Source organism: Amblyraja radiata, chromosome 32, assembly GCF_010909765.2.
Source record: "Amblyraja radiata isolate CabotCenter1 chromosome 32, sAmbRad1.1.pri, whole genome shotgun sequence".
Lineage (NCBI taxonomy): Eukaryota > Metazoa > Chordata > Chondrichthyes > Rajiformes > Rajidae > Amblyraja > Amblyraja radiata.
In genome coordinates this window covers 29,567,175-29,582,257 of record NC_045987.1, presented here as the reverse complement: position 1 = coordinate 29,582,257, position 15,083 = coordinate 29,567,175, and positions in this window count along the sequence as shown.

The window sequence follows — 15,083 nt, the reverse complement described above, 5'->3', positions numbered from 1 at the left end:
TGCTGCTTCAGTGGGTACTGTGGTATAGAAGGCAGTGTCACGTTTTTCTGGAGAGCTACTTGGATGGGATCAGCCTGAACACATCCTGCCTGAGTAGGGTCTTCTGCCCACACCTGTGTGTCCACATACTCTTGTACTTCACTCCCCAGATGATGGCTAACTGCGTTGTAACCTTCCTTGGTGGCTGATAGAATAGAACAGTACAAGCATTAGGCAATTCTTATTCCTGGCTCGTGTGTGGATTCGCCAGACTAATTGCTCGCTTAAGCATAGCTCCTAAATACTTTGCATGAGATGGGAAGTTCATCTTCTTTGTTAAATGTGGGGCAACCTCAGAAACCTGCTTCCATAATTCTGAAGGCACCGCAGCATATTCTGCTGTTCGCTGTGGTCTGGTCACTAATGCCAAAAGGTTTACATCCCACCTAGTTCCTTCACAGGATCTTGGAAAAGGTTTCCAGTTGTCTATTTCTGCCACTCCGATCATATGCTAAGGTGATATGAAGCGGGGGCTCATCTTCCAAATCTACGGACCACCATTGGGGTGTCACTGACAAGTAACACTGTCTCCTAGGAGCCCATGGGGTTACAGTTATTCCGTTGTCTCCACACTCAATTTTCAGCTGGAAAGCACATAGCAAATCCCGAGCTAGCAGATTCCAATCCAGACCCGTGGTAATTACGAATTGATGCTGCACTGTCTTGCTTTGGTATTGTAAACATTTCTGATGAATGCACGGCTCTGTTGTGACTAGCATAAGAAGTAAGAGTTAAGAGCCTCTTTATTCAGCAATCACGGCTTTTTATAATTAAAGGTCACTAGGCCTCAGTCATGAGGCTCAGGCATGAGTTTCACGAGTTTCCACTTTAGATTACACAATCTAATTACTTGGCCTCAGTCACAAGGCTCAGGCTTGAGTTTCACAAGCTTCTACTTTAGATTACACATATATATTTATATTACATATATTACATTTCGTGCCCAGACATCACATCTCCCTCTTCACTTTACAGACATCACCGGCACTGGGATTTACATTATATACATGTTCCATATTGTACCAAGACATTACATCTCCCTCTTCACTTTACAGATCTTACATCGCCCCCTTTTTACGTTAATTCTCATCTCCCCTGATATCCACTTTAAACAAACTCTAGCAAAGGGCCTCTCTCATTGCCTTCTGCTGCGACTGGGAGACTGGCTCCTACCTCTCGCTGCATCCAGGCGCATCGTGTCTTCTGGGGACTAATTCTGGCTACTGCGAGACTGGCCCCTCTGTCCATTTCTCACCCCTGAGAAACTGGCTCCTCTGTCCATTTCTCACCCCTGAGAGACTGGCTCCTGTCTCTGTATCTCACTCTTAAGGACCCTTCTGGGAGACAACTACTGGCTTCTGGGAGACTGGCTCCTCCGTCCAGGTTTCTCCCATCTGGGCGTCTGACTACAGATGGTCCATCCACGGTTATCCAGGGGTCTTTCCACTGCTACACGGGGGTCCACAGGTATACAAGCGTCTATCCACGGCTATAGGGCTCTATATTGGGCCACAGGTCACTATCCTGGATCAGATGCTACTATGTATCCTGACCTTATCACCATATAGCAATTACAGCACGGAAACAGGCCATCTCGGCACTTCTAGTCCATGCCGAACACTTATTCTCACTAGTTCCATCTACCTGCATTCAGACCATAACCCTCCATTCCTTTCCCGTCCATATACCTATCATTTTTAAATGATAAAATCAAACCTGCCTCCACCACTTCCACTGGAAGCTCATTCCACACAGCTACCACTCTCTGAGTAAAGAAGTTGTCCTTCATGTTGCCCCTAAACTTCTGTCCCTTAATTCTCAAATCATGTCCTCTGGTTTGAATCTTCCCTACTCTCAATGGAAAAAGCTTATCCACGTCAACTCTGTCTATCCCTCTCATCATTTTAAAGACCTCTATCAAGTCCCCCCTTAACCTTCTGCGCTCCAAAGAATAAAGACCTATCTTGTTCAACCTATCTCTGTAACTTAGTTGCTGAAACCCAGGCAACATTCTAGTAAATCTCCTCTGTACTCTCTATTTTGTTGACATCTTTCCTATAATTTGGCGACCAAAATTGTACACCATACTCCAGAATTGGTCTCATCAATGCCTTGTACAATTTTAACATTACATCCCAACTTCTATACTCAATGCTCTGATTTATAAAGGCCAGCACACCAAAAGCTTTCTTTACCAATCTATCTACATGAGATTCCACCTTCAGAGAACTATGCACAGTTATTCCTAGATCCCCCTGTTTAACTGCATTCCTCAATTCGCTACCATTTACCTTATTCTCCCTTCCAACGAAAAAGCAGACTCAAACTAAGTTTGGCCTTGATGAGGGAGAAGAGAAGAGAAAACCAACCTCTCCCCCTCTCCCCCTCTCCCCCTCCCCCTCTCCATCTCCCCCTCTCCCTCTCCCTCTCTCTTTTTCTCTCTCTCTTTTTCTCTCTCTCTCTTTTTCTCTCTCTTTTACTCTCTCTCTTTTTCTCTCTCTCTCTCTCTCTTTGGGGCCGCTCCCCGCCGTCGGGGCTGGGTATGTGCTGTACCCGTTCGTGGCCATCTCTCTTTCTCTCTCTCTCTCTCTCTCTCTCTCGTGGGCTCCTTTATTTCCGCGGCCGGTGTGCCTCTCTCCCGCGGTCGGCTTATAATAAAATTATAAAAGGACTGGACAAGCTAGATGCAGGAAAAATGTTCCCAATGTTGGGCGAGTCCAGAACCAAGCGCCACAGTCTTAGAATAAAGGGGAGGTCATTTAAGACTGAGGTGAGAAAAAACTTTTTCACCCAGAGAGTAATGAATTTATGGAATTCCCTGCCACAGAGGGCAGTGGAGGCCAAATCACTGGAGGGATTTAAGAGAGAATTAGATAGAGCTCTAGGGGCTAGTGGATTCAAGGGATATGGGGAGAAGGCAGGCACGGGTTATTGATAGGGGACGATCAGCCATGATCACAATGAATGGTGGTGCTGGCTCGAAGGGCTGAATGGCCTCCTCCTGCACCTATTTTCTATGTTTCTATGTTTCTATGAGATAGCAGATATTAGTTGTAAGCACAAGGAAGTGATTGTGGGAGATTTCAATTTGGAGTTTGTAAAATGTGTGCAGGATAGTTTTTTGCAGCAATACATAAAGGTGCCTGCTAGAGAAGGGGCAGTGCTCGCCCTCCTGTTAGGAAATGAGACAGGTCAGGTGTTGGAGGTATGTGTTGGGGAGCACTTCGGGTCCAGTGATCACAATACCATTAGTTTCAATATAATTATTGAGAAGGTCAAAACTGGACCAAGGGTTGAGATTTTTGTTTGGGGAAAGGCTAACTTTGAGTAGATGCAAAATAATTTAAAAGGAGTGAATTGGGCCATTTTGTTTTATGGGTAGGTTGTAGTAGAGAAATGGAGGACATTTAAAGGTGAAATTTTAAGAGTACACAATCTTTATGTCCCTGTTCGGTTGAAAGGAAAGAGTATTGATTGGAAAGAGCCATGGTTTTCAAGGGAAATTGGACACTTGGTTCGGAAAAAGGGTGAGATCTACAATAATTATAGGCAGCATGGAGTAAATGAGGTGCTTCAGGAGTATAAAGAATGTAAAAAGAATCTTAAGAAATAAATTAGAAAAGCTAAAAGAAGATATGATGTTGCTTTGGTAAGTAAGGTGAAAGTAAATCCAAAGGGTTTCTACAGCTATATTAATAGCAAAAGGACAACAAGGGATAAAATTAGTCCATTAGAGAGTCAGAGTGGACAGGTATCTGCAGAGCCAAAAGAGATGGGGAGATATTGAACAATTTATTTTCTTCGGTATTCACCAAGGAGAAGGATATTGAATTATGTGAGGTAAGGGAAACAAGTAGCTATGGAAACTTATGAGGATTAAAGAAGAGGCAGTACTGACACTTTTGAAAAATATAAAAGTGGATAAGTCTCCAGGTCCTGACAGGATATTACCTAGGACATTGAGGGAAGTTAGTGTAGAAATAGCAGGGGCTATGACAGAAATATTTCAAATGTCATTAGAAACGGGAATGGTGCCGAAGGATTGGCGTACTGCGCATGTTGTTCCATTGTTTAAAAAGGATTCTAAGAGTAAACCTAGCAATTATAGACCTGTTAGTTTAACGTCAGTGGTGGGCAAATTAATGGAAAGGATACTTAGAGATAATATATATAATCATCTGGATAAACAAGGTCTGATTAGGAACAGTCAACATGGATTTGTGCCTGGAAGGTCATGTTTGACTAATCTTCTTGAATTTTTTGAAGAGGTTACTAGGGAAATTGATGAGGGTAAAGCAGTGGCTGTTGTCTATATGGTAAGGCCTTTGACAAGGTTCCTCATGGAAGGTTGGTTAAGAAGGTTCAATTGTTGGGTATTAATGGTGGAGTAGCAAGATGGATTCAACAGTGGCTGAATGAGAGATACCAGAGTGTAATGGTGGATGGTTGTTTGTCAGGTTGGAGGCCGGTGACTAGTGGGGTGCCACAGGGATCTGTGTTGGGCCCACTGTTGTTTGTCATATACATCAATGATCTGGATGATGGTGTGGCAAATTGGATTAGTAAGTATGCAGATGATACTAAGGTAGGTGGTGTTGTGGGTAATGAAGTAGTTTTCAAAGTCTACTGAGAGATTTAGGCCATTTCGTAGAATGGGCTGAAAGATGGCAGATGGAGTTTAATGCTGATAAGTGTGAGGTGCTACATCTTGGCAGGACAAATCAAACTAGGACGTCCATGGTAAATGGTAGCGAATTGAGGAATGCAGTTGAACAGAGGGATCTAGGAATAACTGTGCATAGTTCCCTGAAGGTGGAATCTCATACAATACAATACAATACAATACGGTTTATTTGTCACATTGCACATAAAGTGCAAGTGAAATGAATATGTCAGCAGCGGTACAATGATAAAGAACACACACAAAAACACAATAAAAGTTTAACATAAACATCCACCACAGCATTCATCACTGTGGTGGAAGGCACACAATTTGGCCAGTCCTCCTCCATTTCCCCCCGTGGTCGGGACCTCAACCCTCCGCAGCCATTGCTGCGGGCGTCCAGATGGTAAAAGGACAAGGTACAAGTCCAGGTAAGTCCAGGATCGGCTCTTCCCCACCGGAGACCGCGGCTTTAAGTTGGTGTAGGCCGCAGGCCGGCGGTCGAGATTTAAAATTTAAAGTTCCCGCCGCGCCGCAGCCAGAAGCACCGCAGACCGCAGGGCCGGAGGTCGAAGCTCCCCTCCAGGGGTGATGGTAAGTCGCCACCGCGCCCGCGGTAGAAGTTGGCCGCGGGCCGGCAGTGATGGCTTCTTCTTCCCCCGGGTCCCCCATGAGGGATCCCGGGCTGTAGACGCTGCGCCAGCTGGAGCTGTGCAGACCGTGCGCGGCTTCAGGCTGCCGGCTGCCCCGGGCCAGCGAAACGGAGCGCTCCCCTCCAGCGAGCCCCAGCGAGGGCTCACCCGCTCCACGCCGAGAGTCCACGCTGCGCCCGCCGCTGAAGCCCCGGGCGCGTCTCCGGGAAAGACCGCACCGATCCTTGCTGTTAGGCCACGGGGGAGGCGACCTGGAAAAAGTCGCCTCTCCATGGAGGAGGCGGCCGAAACGGTTTCCCCCTCACCCCCCACACCACCCCCCACACAAAACACACAAAGAAACATTAAAAACATACTTTAAAACATACTAAAAAAAGTTGCAAAAACCAACGCGCTGCTGACAGGGCTGCCTCATTGCAGCGCCCCCATCATGTAGATAGGGTGGTAAAGAAAGCTTTTGGTGTGCTGGCCTTTATAAATCAGAGCATTGAGTATAGAAGTTGGGATGTAATGTTAAAATTGTACAAGTCATTGGTGAGGCCAATTCTGGAGTATAGTGCACAATTTTACTTCGGAGTCACGTGAGTGACTATGTGAAGAAGGCCGTTATCCCACTTGGCACGTCATTACGTTGACTCGCTTTGCGCAAACGAGCCGACTGGCGGCAGCATTCACGCTGTCCAGCGGTAAGTTTAAACCAACAAGGTAAGTTTTTAAACTTACCTCTGGGCTTGGTTTTTGTTTTGAAGGAAACTCATTACAGAGTTTGCCTGCTGGATTGAGGGCGAAGTCCAGACGGGCCGCGGGTAAACCTCTATGGACCGCAGGAACACCAGTCACGGAACAGAGGGAATCCCGGTCATGACCTTGGGGATACCCGGATATGGACCGCGAGATCCGCTACGGAGACCGCGCTAGTGCGAGTCAAAGATCCTATAGCGGAGCAAGATGGGCTACTCCTGCAAAATGCAATGGGCTGACGTGTAGTTCGCTACGGAGGGGATCCTGGGCATTTTTCCCCGCCCATTTTAGTAACCGGAGCCTACCTGATCTGACCCGACTCGCAGTGTAATCAACGTTGCGGGGGAACAGTTTGTGTGTGTGATATAGGGTTAGATTCATAATTATGTCAGTTCATACTTCTGTTAATTCCTGTCAAGATTAAAATTTGACTCTGGTAATTGTCTTTTTTTAATGTTTTTTAAATCATTTATTTTTAAATGGCTCATAAGCTGTGTTGATTTTGTAGTAACCGGAACCTACCTGACCCAACCCGACTCGCAGGGTAATCAACATTGCGGGGGAACAGATTTTGTGCATGATATAGGGTTAGATTCATAATTCTGTTAGTTCATACTTCTGTTAATTCTTCTTAAAGAATAAAATGTTTATAAACACACATACATGAATGTATATAATCATATAACACACACAATTATATTTCTTCTGAATTTTATATCCAACTAGACGCCCAACGCAGCCGTTCCCTACCCGTAGCCCCCACGGGAGATGTGGTCCTCCAACTCAAGCGGCTCAGGAATCAGCAGTGCAGGTGTTTTTAAATGGCGTCTTTGAGGCGAGATGCGGGTGCCAGCAGCCGTTGTGGTCGCTGGCCAGTAGGAGGTGACAAAATGAGTGAGTGGGGGGAGAATGATTTTATTAAAAATGTGTACATAAACACGACGAAATTTAAAGAGCAGTGGATTCTTGGAATGAAAAGTGAAATCTCTACCGAAATGGAAAAAATCAGGGCGTTTGTAGGTCGGGTGTTGGCGCAGCAACGAATCAAAGGCTGGCAGCCACAAGTCAGAAACACACACCGCCAGCCAGCCAGACACACACAGAGTTTTAATATTATAAGATAGATGATGAACTTTATTTCAGACTAGACAAGGGATATTCAATAATAAACATTGTAAACCTCCCCGCAACTTCACACACACTAGGCCCTATCCCACCCCTCAACTCTCCCTCCCCCCCCCCCCCGGCACTCCCTTGCCTCCCCCCACACTACAATATCTTCTCCCCTCCTCTGCTGTAGTCCCTTAACCCACCAGCCCCCAACCCCACATCTCTCCCCATGCTCTCTACACCCCAGCCCCTACCCCACCTCTCTCCCAAAGATCTTATAGCGGAGCTCCGCTATAAGATCTTTGCTCTCACCCTCCCCTGGCCCGGCCCAACCCTCCTGCGCCACCACTCCCCCTCTTGCACTACTCCCCTCCTCTCTCCCCGCTGCCCCGGGCCGTGCACCCCCTTTCCCCGCTTCACCGGGCCGTGCACCCCCTTTCCCCGCTGCCCCGGGCTGTGCCCCCCCCCCCCCTCTCCCCGCTGCCCCGGGCCGCGCACCTCCCTCTCCCTGGGCCACGCACCTCCCTCTCCCCCAGCCATGCACCTCCCTCTCCCCGCTGCCCCAGACTCCCTCTCCCTGCTGCCCCGGTCCGCGCACCCCTTCTCCCCGCTGCCCCGGGCCACGCACCCCCTATCCCCGCCCAAGTCAAAGAATTGTGAAGATATGGGAGCGGAGGCGGAAGCAAAGATCTGATCTTTGGCCGGAAGCAAGATGGCGAAGCAACATGGCGGAACAAGATGGCGGAACAAGATGGCGGAGGCTGGTTGCTAAAATGGGTCCTATAATCACCCATGAATCTGCCCATGACCGTACTACGTGTTTTGCGTAGGAGTAGGCCGTCTTGTTCTGCTATAAGATCTTTGGTGCGAGTAGCGAGTGCCGGTCGAAATTCGCCTCTCGAATCCCTGGCAGTGGAGCCAGCAGCGTCGGACTGATGCCGACAGCACCAAAACAGCCGTTGGAGGTTAGTCACAAAAATTGTAGCTCCCTCTGTGCGGAGGGGAGTACAGGGAAGAGGCCCATTCATTAAAACAAAACGGGCCAGGTGTACCTAGGCAAACCCAATTGGAGGGTTAGCCATTAAATTATATCTCATCTCTGCTGAGGGGAGTCCAGGGAAGAGGCCCATTCATTAAAACAAAATGGGCCAGGAGTACTTAGGTAAACCCAATTGGAGGGTTAGCCACTATTTGATCTCTCGCTCCGAGGAAGGGAGCGCAAGGAGAAAGCCCGCAAACAAGTCGGGCCAGGAGGATGGAGAGGATTACCTCCTACATGGGTAACATGTTTAAACGTTCAAACCCACATGGAGCACCTGATGGAGAGGTGCTCCACAATGATATACTCCAAAGGAGGGAGTTATCAGCCCAGGTATTATGGAGAACCCACAGGCAGCGGCACCTGTTTCAGGGCTGCACAAATGTCTCCTGCTCTGAGGAGAGGAACATCCAAGGTCAGTTTCAGTCTGACCCAAAGCAAGAACCTGTTATAGGTCCGCTGGAGTGGCCTTGTCAGCGGAGGTATCCTCAGGGGCCTGCGGCAGCACCTGTTTTCAGGGCTGCCTGCAAATCTCACTCTCTGTGGAGGGGAGTGCAAGTGATCAGTAGGTAACTGATCTCAAATTTAAAGTATGAACATACTGAAGCACATGCATATGGCCTCAAGAGTACTAACAAACAAAGGGTTTGCTGCCAGAAGAGTTGGTCTCCAGCAGTTGGCAGAATACCCGGAAGTGGCCAGAGTTCTCATGCTACAAGTGCCGGCAAGGGAACAGCGCTATCAGGGTGACATTGGAGAAACCAGCCGCCGAATTCTCTCTTCAGGTAAGACCAGAAGAAGGAAGCAAAAGCTGTCGGACTAATCAAGGTACCAACGACAAGCAAAGCTTCATCAGTAGGCGACAACATACCCCACACCTCCATAGGGGGTAAGCGGTTCACTGAAGCCGGTGGTAGCTTGAAAGCTGGGCACAGAAATATGATCAGAGTCGTCTTTCAAGGCAGACTCAGAGTTATGACCAGAATTGTCTTACAAGGCAGGTTCAGTATGATGAGGTTTCAGACCAAGACCCAAGCAGAGGTCAGGAGAAACACGAAATCCACGCTCCCTACCAGTCCCACTCCCCAATCAAGGAGAAAAAAGGAACCCGCATCAGCGACCTTTGGGCTTACCACAAGACCACCGGTAGCCATGGAGGTAGGTGGGTCTGGGTTTACCGAAACAAGGGATTGTGGACCAGTTACATGTTGGTAATTTTTACTCTTGTGTTTTTTTGTTCAAAATGACAATGAAAAACAACATGAGTTTCAGATCTGGTTTTAAAAAACAGATAATAACATGTGGTTACTTTTACTGCACAACATACATAGGTTCCAAGCAGACTTGGAATTGAGACCGGAGTTGTCTTCGAGGCAGGCCCAGTATTATGGGCAGGATTGCCTTTCAGGGCAGGTGACAGATGGAGGATGACACTTCATCCAGGTTTAACTCATATATGCAGTACAGACTTTCAGAATAGTAAATTTTGTTACGGTCTAACAACTGTTTTATAGGAACTATATGGCAAGCATCAATCTCAGAGATGCATGCTATGCAGTTCCCATTCACTGGAATCACCAGAGATATTTGAAATTTACCTGGATGGGGCTATAATAGCAGTTAAAGCATTGCAAAATAGGCTAACTACAGTTCCCAGGTTTATTTACCAAATTTCCAAAAAGAGCTTGGGCTGCCCAGAGCTCAATAACATTAGTTATCATTTATCTGGAATGATGTTAAACGCTGGGTTTTGCTAAAAATTAACTGTTATAGGCCCAAACTATATTTGAAGAATCAGGGTCCCACCCATCCAGTTAAATTTAAGTTGATACCAATCAGAACTACTGATTATTGGGATTAACATTTAACTATGAACTAACAAGGGATTCCGCCCTGGAGCAAGAGATGCAATTAATAGAAGCCTGCAACAACCTTGTTGGTTATTAAGCAGCTTTCTATTCATCAAGATGTAGTTGACAATATAGCAGCTGTGCATCAACGGTACAAATTGGGCTTTGTATTACCTGAAGTTAAAACAAGCAAAGAATTAACCTCTCTAGTACCATATAGATCATTACAAATAAACCTATGCTATTCTCAGCTGAAGCTACCGAAATCACGATGGTGGCAGCATTCACCATTGCTCCAGTATTTTTGGTCGGGTATACTTAGTATTACAATTGATACTAGTGCTCAAAGATGAGAAGTATGGTATGCCATCTCCAGTTACAGAGGCCGATGCGGGTTGCATAAGTTACCAATTTTCAGTAATTGGTATCAACTACCTATAACTGAGTGCATTCTATACGTTAAAGGTTATTGTAAGAATGTGCACAATCTACATGCTCAACTCCAAGTTGATACACTATGGGGGTGGCATATGTTAGTCACATGGGTGCTATGAAGTTTAAATATCCTGTGATATTTACCTAATCTTAATTTGAAATTACTATCTCATGTGAAATCTATGAAACACAGGATGGATGTTGGACTACAAAGTATTGAATGTCATTTTGGCTCGATGGAACATCGAATATCGATATTATTACATACAGGCTTATTTACCAGCTGCAAAACATGTGGTATACAGTGGCAAAGATACATTATCGCCACTTGGTGGAGGAATTATTGCATGTGTGTTTCTCCATTCTGCCTCATCAGTGGGGTTTTGCAATTTATCCAGCAAGACTTCAGGCCTCAATCTGCCTGACTGACATATGCAGCCATGGTTCCCGCTAATATAGGAAATTATACAGAACCTATATGGTTATTCAAAGCATAAAACTGGTACAGCCTGTGATTCGGGAGACCAGTATCTGCATGATTCATCAAGTCATTGACTTGAAGACTCCGAGACGTTTTCCTGCACCGCGGGTTGTCAGACAAATCCGTGGAGTGCTCACTGCAGAATGCAGGATAGCACCAAAAAGAGGCAGGACATCTCCACTTCAGCAGATGGGAAACGGTTTAGCTGAATACACATGTTACATGCTATACAGCATGAATAACTGATGTCCTAGAGTTCATTTCTTATGAGTCTTTGACAATACTCAGTTACAGTGCCATAAAACGGTGCAATCGTGCTTCTCATCATATTTGCTGCAGCAAATGGAACCCACTCTGTCAGGCCACACCCTCTGATATCCAGAATTATATAGGATATCTTAACACAAGTTCTCCCAGGCCCAGTAACATGGGAGTATGGGACATGACGTAATGTTAACATTACTTCATCAGGGGGCTCCAGCTACATCCTTATCTCAAGCCGGCTCTCAAAAGGTAATAATCCTCATGGCACTGGCCTCAGTGCAACGGGTCCAGTCATGACATAAATTACGACTGGACAGGGTGGTTACATATGTTAATAACATAATATATTATGTTTTGATTAAATAAACCAGAGATAACCAGGCGTGAGGTACATACAGTTTCATGGCATACCCGATCGACCTTCATGAATGTGTGGTCACACATTCACAACAATAATTCTAGATCACTTAGAGCCTTAAGGCTCCAAACAAAACAATGTTTTGTGGAAAAATATACATATAAATTTCACAACAAGTTTAGTTCTACCATCTTCAGGTGGTAAAACGGGAGTTTGGTGAATGCAGGAGTCAATACTAATATTTTGACACGCACTCCACCGGGGCTGCTACCACATCAGCTCATAGGATTATGTACGTTTGCTTTGGACCACATCCTTGCAGCTGCAGAATGGTCAAACGAACATACTTTAACAACTTTTAATACAACCCATTGCCAAATCGGGGGTATTTGCCAACTCCATTTTTGACTCTGTTAATAGTTTCCTCTGGATGAACGGGGTCTCTATTATTTTCATTGGATGATCAAGCATCAGCATAACAAACCAAGTCATGTCTGAATGCATGAATCATTTTTATTCATCCATGGTCACTTCAAGCAGTGTGTTACGCATGGATTCGGTTCCGGAGTGAAATCACAGAGCTTAGAAATCTTCACGAAGTCACTCACGTGACTCCAAAGTAAAATAGTAAGATTAAACGAGAACTTACCAGTTTCAAGTTTGATCTTGATTTTATGAGGAGTTACGATGAGCGATTACGTGCCCACCGCTCCCACCCTCATATTATCAAGGTCATATGATAATTCCAGTTCTCAAAATCTTACTATATTCATGGTCAACTACTTATTTCTGTGATTCCACACCGCTGCTTTGAAGTATGACGCGCCAAGTGGGATGACGGCCTTCTTCATATAATCGCTCATCGTAACTCCTCATAAAATCAAGATCAAACTTCAAACTGGTAAGTTCTCATTTAATCTTACTATTTTGGTCGCCAAATTATAGGAAAGATGTCAACAATATAAAGAGAGTACAGAGGAGATTTTCTAGAATGTTGCCTGGGTTTCAGCACCTAAGTTACAGAGAAAGGTTGAACAAGATAGGTCTTTATTCATTGGAGCACAGAAGGTTAAGGGGAGACTTGATAGAGGTCTTTAAAATTATGAGAGGGATAGACAGAGTTGACGTGGATAAGCCTTTTCCATTAAGAGTAGGGAAGTTTCAAACAAGAGGTCATGATTTGAGAATTAAGGGACAAAAGATTAGGGGTAACCTGAGGGGGAACTTCTTTATTCAGAGAGTGGTAGCTGTGTGGAATGAGCTTCCAGTGGAAGTGGTGGAGGCATGTTCGATTTTATCATTTAAAAATAAATTGGATAGGTATATGGACAGGAAGGGAATGGAGGGTTATGGTCTGAGTGCTGGTAGATGGGACTAGGTGAGAGTAAGGGTTCGACATGGACTAGAAGTGCCAAGATGGCCTGTTTCGGTGCTGTAATTGTTATATGGTTATATGGTTATATTTCAGATAAAACGCAACCACTTATGGCTGTGATTTTACTTCGGAGTCACGTGAGTGACTACGTGAAGAGCCCGCTCAGCACGCATGTACGCCATTGCGTTCACGCAGGCAACAGAGACGCAGCGGGAGTAGGCAGCTCCCGCTACAAGCCTGAAGGAAAGGACCGTTAAGTAAGTACTTACCTTCAGTTTAAACTAGCGACTTTGCGTTTGTTTTTGCTCCAGGGGGAGCAAAGCAGCAGAGGGAAGCGGCCCCCGTTCGACTCCTGGGAAGGAGCCGACAGTGGAGGGGGGAGGGGCGGTAACGGGACCGCACACGCTGCGGTCCACAGACACGGGTGCTGCGCTGATGCCCAGTCCGCTAAAACAGCTGTCTGACCAACAGCAGTGGACTGGAGGGAAATTAAAAAACCGGCCGGCACCCCTGCAGACTCCCGACAAGGAGACTCGCCGCCCGAGAACCGCTGAAATGCCGCCCGAAAACGGCAGACAGCCTCTAACAGCAAGGTCAGGACCAACCTCAGGCTGGAGACAGACACGGAAGATGGAATCAACACTTCAAACAAGAAACAAGATTGTCTGTTTCTCCAAGCCAGAGAAATGTCATGGAGCTAAAAACTCCAGAGAGACTTGCCTCAGGAGCAGGGGCAAGTCTGCCAAGGGAGCTTAACACTCCCACTCCAGTGCTTCCACACTGGCCATCTCCCTTGTCGAGGGATCGATGGGGACCAGAGCTGGGCTGGTCAAGAAGAGGGGTCACCGGCTGAAGAGGAGTATGCTGAGGTACAGGATCAGGAAGAGCTGCTGGGTGTGGCCGCTATGTGGCTCCACCACTAGCGAGATGGCTTTTCAGTCTCAACTGGTGGCCAGCTTACTACCTGTTCTTCTCAAAAATCCTCTCTAAGACAGGTAGTCATGAGGTGTTGGATTTCATCACGCCTCCCCTAAATTGCATTTACTCAAAGTGCCCACCGTTATTGGGGGGTACATTGAGCATTGCTTTTAAAAATCCAAATATCTCAAAATGAATTTGATATCCCTGACGTCGGCTATCATTTTCGCATGCTCATCCCAGAGGGACAGGGTAGTATGGCAAAACACCTGACCCTATTGCTCGCAATGCTCCGCAACTTCTCAGGAAGTCATAAACCTGCCCTCAACTTAAGAAATTTACAGGACTGTGAGAACGCCGACCTCACAAACACAGATCCTGCTGTCTGGCTAAGTTACCAAACTAGGCCTAAAAAACTGGACGAAGTGTCCAAAATATTCGGCTCAAGAGGGCAGGGTCTGGAATGAGCACCACACTAAACCAGTCAGCAGTACCTCTAATGCGAGCTCGGGGCCTGCCAATCGCATAAGCCTTTCAGGCCAGGGCCCAGAGCAGACCCCATGGAAAATGCGCCACCCCCCAACAAACAACATCCCTACAGACAAGGAACCAGAAACCGAAGAAGAACAACAGTGAAGGCAGATAAGTATGTTCCTACCATCACATAAAGGTGAAGGGTTTGTACTAACAGAGGGGAGGGAATCACATCTGGTTGGGAAGCTATCACTCTTGGTGGTTATATTCCAAATAGAATTAATATCTTGCCACCAGTACAGCATGGGGTCTACCCTCCCTCTAATAAACATGAGGGTCTAGCTTCTGGGAAATAATACCAGGGGTCATAAGAAATCCCATATAGCTTGGTACCCTAATAACCACAGATGGTGAATGTCGCACATTGATTAAAACCACATGAAATATTCATCAGGTATACCCACTTATGGAATCTGTAACTGCTACCATGGATTCCTAGGATACTTTATGGTAAACATCGACTTTAAAGACGCATGCTATTCAGTATCCCTTCATAAGGCTTCGGGTATACCACAATTTATCTGGATGGGGTAACCATGGCAAGCATTGCCATTTTTCATTCACTGCACATCTCGCATATGTATGTGACTAGACTTGGCTAATATGAGCTGAAAGCTATCCAG